Here is an 8,012-nt window from a genome sequence, read left to right as displayed (position 1 = left end):
TAGGGAGATCATTTGCTTTTGAATTGAGTTGCTTGTTTACCTCTAGTGCTCCAAGGTTTTCTTGAAATGCTGTGAGTGCTGTTGAAACTGTATTGCTCCAGTTGGTTCCACAGAAAATAATTATCACTTCATTTGTTTAATACATATGCAATATACATATACTGTAAATGCTTGTAGATGGCAAGGAAAATAACATTGTATGACAAGGCTTTAAAATGTCAGAAGATGTCTTAAAAATACAGAAAAGTGGCCGCACACACCATAGCCAACGTGCCAAAATGTATTATAGGACACAGAGGATAAAAGGCTTTAAAATGTGTTATGAGATTATCATTACGGTAATTATGGAAACAATCATGGAAATTCAGGCATCAGCTTGTTCAACATTCTGTAATGACAATAATCTAGGTAGACAAGTCTGATTTAGTCCTCTCTCATCCTCTTGACTATAGGCATGTGTTGGAGATTCTCCCTGGGTCTCAATTCAATCACCAGAGAGCATTCTGAGCCAAATCAAAGTCATCAGTGAACTGGCAGCAGTTATCATGTGATCATTAAACATGCAGAAAATGTGTTGGGACAGAACAAATCAAATTATTATTATTACAGTCATAGACATTCAACCAGGGAACTTTGACGACTGTGCTTGTCGCAAAAAGAATCTTCAATTTGTAAGTGCTTGTGATAGCGAAATGAGGATGCATTGCATCAAAAGCAATGCTGAGGCCAAAATAGCCATTGTTCATTTACTTTTTTTCATTATGCATATACACAAAGACTAGTGTCACCACTGTATGGGAAAGCATATTCCAGCTGAGATTGTTGCACCAGACAACATGCTGACCATTTAATTTTATTCATGTGAGAGATGATGGCAGGGGTCTCATTTAGTGGACAATCATCTCCCTCAGACCTCCCAGCAGGAGAAAACATGCACAAGCACACATAGAGATGAACAAACCTCCCATACACATGCTCCCTTTAGCGAAACACAGGAAGGAGTAAGAGGAAAAACAGAGGAGAGGGGGGCCATGAAAAAAACTGACACTAATCTGCAGTATGTGGCTCATTTAAATAGCTTTTTTTGCTCGGAAATCAGTCCTTTGCGGCAAGTGCCACTGTCATATGACAAAGTTTTTAGCAGACTTGCGGAAGATCCACCACTGCAAGTGACATGCCCCTCTGCCCCTCGTGGTACATTCCAGATAGATGTCAGAGGCATTTAAATGAGGAGGATCAGCTGCAGAGTGCAGCCCAGCCACACACAGCATCGACAGCTGGCCTGAACAGGAGGCAGACACACAGTGGGGTGGGAGGGATTGTTATTATTCACTGAGATGTGAGGTTGAATGCATGGATCTACTGGACCAGCACTGTGTATGTATGACAGCTTAAGGGCACAGTGGACATACATGTACATGCATGTGCACGTGCGTGTGTGTGTGTGCGTGTGTGTGTGTGTGCGCGTGTATGTGCGTGTGTGTGTGTGTGTGTGTGTGTGTGTGTGCGTGCGTGCGTGAGTGTGTGCGCGTGTGCGTGAGTGTGTGCGCGTGAGAGCTTTGTTTTGTCTTTTGACTTGAGTGTTATGTGTTGTTTCTCTCCTTCTCTTGTTTTCTTGGCTTTCCACTCTCCCTCCCTGCCACCATCATGTTATCCCATCTGGAAAGGACAGCAGACACCGTCTTGGGCAGTTTTGCTGTTTGCCATGTTCCATCTCTCTCTGCATGTACAGACTCTCTCCTCCAGCCCCTCTAGCTGCAGGGGAAGGCAGGCTTTGAGGAGAGAGCGATGCATGCTCCATGACTCACATCACATCTATACTATAATTTTGCAAATGTCTGTCTGTCTGTCCCAGCGTTTCTCCTCGGTGGCTGGAGCAATTGATCTGAAATCGCATCACCATCAGCATATGAACACACCTGACATAACTGTGAAGGCCGTTTGTCACTTTCACAAATCGTATGCTGTATATTAGCATTTTTATGCTGTATCTACTATCTATTCGGCATCTAGCATGAGGCACATCTATTCTGCATCTAGCTTGAGGCAAAATGTTTAACCAGCTCTGTGTGTGTGTGTGTGTGTGTGTGTGTGTGTGTGTGTGTGTGTGTGTGTGCAGGCAGGCGGGTGTGTGTGCAGGCGGGTGGGCGGGCGGGCGGGCTGGGGGGGGGGGGGGGGGGGGGACAGTATCTCTGTAGCCATTAAACAAAACGGGTTTCTTACATTGATGCTCCTACATCATGCAAGCACCAGTTAAAGTTACTTTCCATCCCTCATATACTGTGTGCACAGTGCACATCCCATAACCCACACACTGCACATCATTTTGGAGCTCATATCTTTGAACGGGTAAGGGCTAGTTGGAAAAGAAAACCCAAAATGATACTTCACCTCTCCCCATGTCGCCTTCCCTTTAAACCCCCGCTCCCTCTACCTCTACCTCTTTGTCCCTGGGCTTTTACTGCTTTGTGTCAATGTCCAAGGGGCTTTGTGGTGACAAATAAGTGTGTATTGACTGTCCCCACTAACTTGCCTTCTCCTCAGTCTGGGATGGGTGACTGTGCACAGAGTTGGAGTGCAGATCGATGAATCATATATTGGCATGCATTTAACATCGGTATTTGTGAAATCTGAGAGGGAGTAATATCCAGAGGCAGTGTGGACAGAGGGATTATTTTAATGATTGCTGTCTGTTGTTTATTATTCATGGAAGACATAACAGCACAAGGAGACAATAAAGGGAACACATGAAGGATTTATTTTTGTCCAGGATTCCAGCTTTAGTTTGTTTGTAGAGTAGACGTGCATTTATAGCATCCTAGGCTGGTTGCTCTCTTTTGCTTGTATACTCTACTGTACATACTTCTGTGATGTCAGCTGTTTGATGCAGACTGCAGAGCCCATGTGGATTGACAGAGGTGTAAGCATCTCTTGGAGTGGCAGTGGGGTTGAGATGAGGCTGCGTTCTGTATGCAGTGCTCGCTCTGTGTATATGTTCTCCAGCAGTCCCACAAGTGTTTGTCTTCTGACATCATAGTCAGCAGCCACTATGGCATGGAAGTGAGATTGTGGTGTAGTAGTAGGCCTACTACTACTCTACTGTATGTCATGAACCCTGTCTCATGAAAGATGGAATGTAAACATCCGGACATTTAGATCTGTGTCAGTAGTTGTTATCTTTGTTTGATGCTAAAGGGCAGTATGCTATATTCCCCTCTGTGTACTTTCAACATGCAATGTTATACCAGCTTCTATTTTATATTGCACATTGTACATAGTTACTACTGTATGTATTTACTTATCTTTATATTCTGAGTAATATTTAACAGTATGCTTCCGTGTATCCTTGTATGTGCAAACATGCCTGGCAATAAAAAAAACATTCTGATTCCGGTAATTGTTGTGGGAGCCTGTCCAGATGTTCTGTCCAAGGACAGGCAAGCTTTGCTTCTCTGGCCCGCTTGGTAGTGAAATGAATTTCAGAAGAATGTGGTAATTGTTCATATTTTCCATTTCCCAGCCCTCCCACTGTGATGTAGATAAAACTCCCCTGTAAATGGATGTAGCTTTCACAGACCTGTCTTGGAAGCATTAACACTAACTTCAAGCATGGCATGGCTTAATTATGACTGAAATAGAAATGCAGAATAAGAGAGATTGAGACAGAGGCAGGAACAAAAGAGAGACCTCTTAAAGACAGGGCAACAGATCATTTAAAATACTATGTTATATAACTATGTTATATTCTGGCATTCTCATAAGCAATAAATATGTTATACATATTTATATATTCAATAACCAGAAAGCAGATTTTTCAGCAGTTATAGATCACTTTTCTCATCTTACATAATCTTCATATATTTATTTTCAGAAAGCAACTGATATAGCTGTCTAGATGGACTAGTGTATACATATCTGGTTGTCCCTTATCTGTTGCCTCTCGTGTTAATTTGGTAAGTTTACCTAATCTCAAAACACTGAGAAAAGAGACTCTCTGGTAAGTTAGTTTACAGTGTAAACTAACTAATTTTCAACTATTTCTAGTCACATGACATTTTCTGCAAAATGAGGGGCAGAACGATCTTGCAGACAGACTGACCATATGCAGCATAGCCTTATAGTACCCATTTCAAGTGAAATGCAAAAATCATAAAATTTGCAGAGGTTTTGCATTTTGGCCCTCGATTTATGTAGCTATTTGTCCAGTAACTGCGTCCCCATCTCTCCAGCTCTTTAGTAAACAGATCTTTGTGATCAGGAGAGAGAACCCCACTCAGATAATTTATCAGTTCCAATATTATACTGTCTGTTGGTTTCATCACTTCCAATTTCACTTGTTTGATCTGTATCCTGAATGGATAAAATTGGTATATCAACCTGAAACAGGTGGGTGCACGGTGGCAACTGAGAGAAGGCAGAATGTCTCACTGTGTGCATGTGATGGCATTGAAAGATGTGGGAGTGCACAAGAAAATCCCCAATTTGTAGAGTGAGTGTCAGTTTCACCACAGCTGTTGTCTTAAGAGCTGACAGGTACAGTAGAGTAGACCCCCAGTTAATATCAGAATGTGTGTTAGTTTAACACACATTTTAACAAACATACACTGCCTTAATGTGTGCAATGCATAACAGCACATATATTACATTGCAGTATAGAATAATCTCCTGCACTACGGAAGCTCTGATCCATGCAGCCATTAAAAGTCATTATTGATATAGGATCAAGGGCAAAAAGGAGCACAGTGGATGAATATGATTCCACAGGAAGTCTCTTGGCCTTTGACCTATTGCAACCCTTTGCCTTTCCTAGCAGGTTTCAGATTATTTTTCCACTTGTTTTCATATCCTTCTGGTGATCACAGACATGCACACTATCCGCTCCCCCACAGAGAAAGACCGGAGGGAGAACTCGCTACTCTGTGTTGCTGCTGAAATATGCATGGATTGGAGGTCACTTGGGAAGATGATACCGTCTGACCTCCTTTTGACACCCAGTGACAGTCAGTACAGTGTTGAGCAGCAAAGCTATGGCATCCTGTTTGTTTGTTGTCATTATGAAACTGGCACATTGTGCATCAGCTTTTGGTTCGGCCTGATTGAAATCCACAGGGGAAGTTACAAGTTGCTTAATTTATACTTGGACGATGGTTTTGCGCAACACAAATAGCTGATCTACAAGCTTACAAAGCGATGCAACACATAGTGAGCTTGCACGGCCCGGTGTGCAATGTTACAGTCGACTGACTCAGTCTAACCGCCCTTAGCGGTTATGTTCTTGTGGTGAATTATAACATTATACCACTATTCTATTCGTATCACCAGATCAGTAATAACTTACATATACTGTATATATGTGTATGAATGAATTGAATGCCCGAATAAATTTGTTAGTGGTGTGTTTCAGTCCTCAGGGAGGAGTGATTATATAACTGTAGATGCAGCTGATCCAAATATAGCAGCCATTAGGGGATTAGCTTCAGGCCCAGTGGGCTTTGCTTTGCTTGGCTTGGCTCGTCTTGGCCCAGCTTGGATGTCTTTGCAGCTGGTTGCTTCCTGCCCTCCACACCACTGTCTACTGCTATGGAGACACATTGATATGATTGGACCTGGACAGTGGACAGTCATAACTTACAGTACCAATATGTCTGCTCCTATACTGTACAAATCTGGAGTGTTGAGTTAATTAACACTGGAGTTTTACTGTGTAGCATGGCAAATATCTTTGTGTGGCATTTGTGTTTTACTAGATTACAGTAAGGGTAAAGAAAGCATGATGTGTTTTGTTTTTTGTTGTATTTTGTCTTGCTTTCACATTTTAGTTAGGTACCATATACATTTGTTTTGTCTGAGCCCTTTTCTTTAGCAGTGTGTAGATTCACTCTATTTATTGATGATTTCCTTTTGACCCCCAGCACATGTTAACATTCTGTTTCATCACAGCGCAAATCAAACTCTAGGATTGGAACAGGCTCATCTTTCTTCATTTCATTGCATTATCCACTTTGGTTTGGCTTCAGGGTTTGTAATAACATTGCAGAATCTCTTGTATGCTGAACATGAAAGGTCAAACAGAGATTGAGATTTACCTGATAGGCTACTAGAATGTATTATCATTTTCACTCAGTTTTCTGAAATGCTAAAATGTTTGTTGTCCGCTGCCATTGTATATTTACTTGCGCTAGCAGAGTGTGCAAGTACTGCGTTCGGTGAATTTGTATGCGGCGTCAATGTCCGTCAATGTCCGCGCAGCCAATCAGGGACCAGCGTTCTTTTTTTTTTTTTTTTTTCTTTTTTTAAGATTTGTTTTGGGGCTTTTATGCCTTTATTGATAGGACAGTAGCCAACCAGGTACCAGCATTCTTGGTGACGTCACCATCAACAAGTGCAACCTGATATAAATAACAGGCAGCGCCCTGCTGGCGCACATTCAGTAGGCCATACATGGCCATGAGTGCACAAGAGACAAGTTGGCACCTCGACAGAGAGCAGTCAACCCATCCGTTTTAGCTCGAGACACAAAAGAGATTTGATGAATCCCCAGGACCCAAACTAGTGAAAATAGCTGCGTTGCAACGTGGGGTTGTAAATTAGATCACGATTTTCTTAAAATTATCATTTTCAAAGTTATGATTTTCTATGAAAAAGTGAATTTTTCGTGGCGACATTTTTGAAAATCTTTAGAAATAATAATAAATGAAATAAACAAAATGTAGGAAATACAAAATTAAGGTATTTTTTACTCGTGACCTGGACGCATAAATTGTTTGGGAAACTGTGTGTCACGGCCCCTCGTTGTCTAACCACTGATTACATGATTACACCATCACCTCTCCTCTACTTCATAACGCAACTATCTGAGGTGTCTTGTTAGTGCTGTCCTAATCAGGTTTGCTATCTAGTCCTAATTGGCCCACACTAATTAGTCCTCCCCACTCACCTTTGCTCATGCACCCACAGCGGAGATGCAGAAGCCCTCTGTTACATCAAGCTCTTAATGAAGCAAAACATAATTTCTATCAAGCACATTAGAGCAGTTACACAACAAACTGTTTTGTTTTTATTTCACAGGTACCACATGCTGTCTCTCTTTGCATGACCGTGTGTGAATGTGTGTGTTTGTGCGAGCGTGTTCGTGTGCATAGTTGTGTGAGCAATGAGCATGTGTGTATGATAGATGAACACTGGTGGGCAGCAGGCCCTCAGACATTCTAGCACAAAGGAGATCAAATATTCAGCAGGAGGATGAATATTTCAGAGGCAGGCGTGTAGTTTCAAGGCAAAGATTAATATTGCTGCACATGGACAGCTAAATATACTCCCGGGAGGAACAGAGGGGTGAAGACATTCTGTCTCTGTCTCTGTTGTAGTTGGCCGAGCAGCGACTGACCTCCCTGTTTTCATATTTAACAACCTTTTCCTTTCCCCTTGCATCCACTCACAGCTGCCCTTGGATAGAGCCTCCTTAGGATGGTTTTGGGACATTTCTGCATCATCATACTTGTAGTACAGAGAGACAGAAAAGACATAACATGCTGCATAGCTCCTGAACTGAATTGAACGACGTCACGACTGGGCACTTTTGCTCACTCACTAACAGGTTGAGCTACTGCACACAGGTCCAAATGTGGAGCCCAGCCAACGATACTGCAACTACGTAGGCTCTGCAGTAAAGATTTGAGCTCCCAGGGAACCCAGAAGTCTGAGTCAGAAAAAAAAGAATACGAAAAAAGAAGCCTACTCTGTTTTTCCGCCGCTTGCATGAGAACAGGGATTGTATCTTGTAAACTTGAGTCTTGCATTGGCAACAATGGAGGGTATTGCCCGGTGTATCGTGTGCTAATGGTCACTCCACCTGAATGGTCCATTGTGTCTTGAGGCATAAACTGCCGCTGAGGTCAGACGTCCAGAACTGTGTACAAGCCTACTGACTGAGAGAAGAACAACAAGCTGAGAGTGGACCATCGGACTGAAGAGGGAATAACAAGCATCTGTGTTTTGGAAGGGGGATAGTA

The sequence above is a fragment of the Nannobrachium achirus genome, assembly GCF_963921795.1.
Source record: "Nannobrachium achirus genome assembly, chromosome: 9".
Taxonomy (NCBI): Eukaryota; Metazoa; Chordata; class Actinopteri; order Myctophiformes; family Myctophidae; genus Nannobrachium; species Nannobrachium achirus.
The sequence above is the reverse complement of the archived record's forward strand: the minus strand, read 5'-3'. Positions refer to the sequence as shown.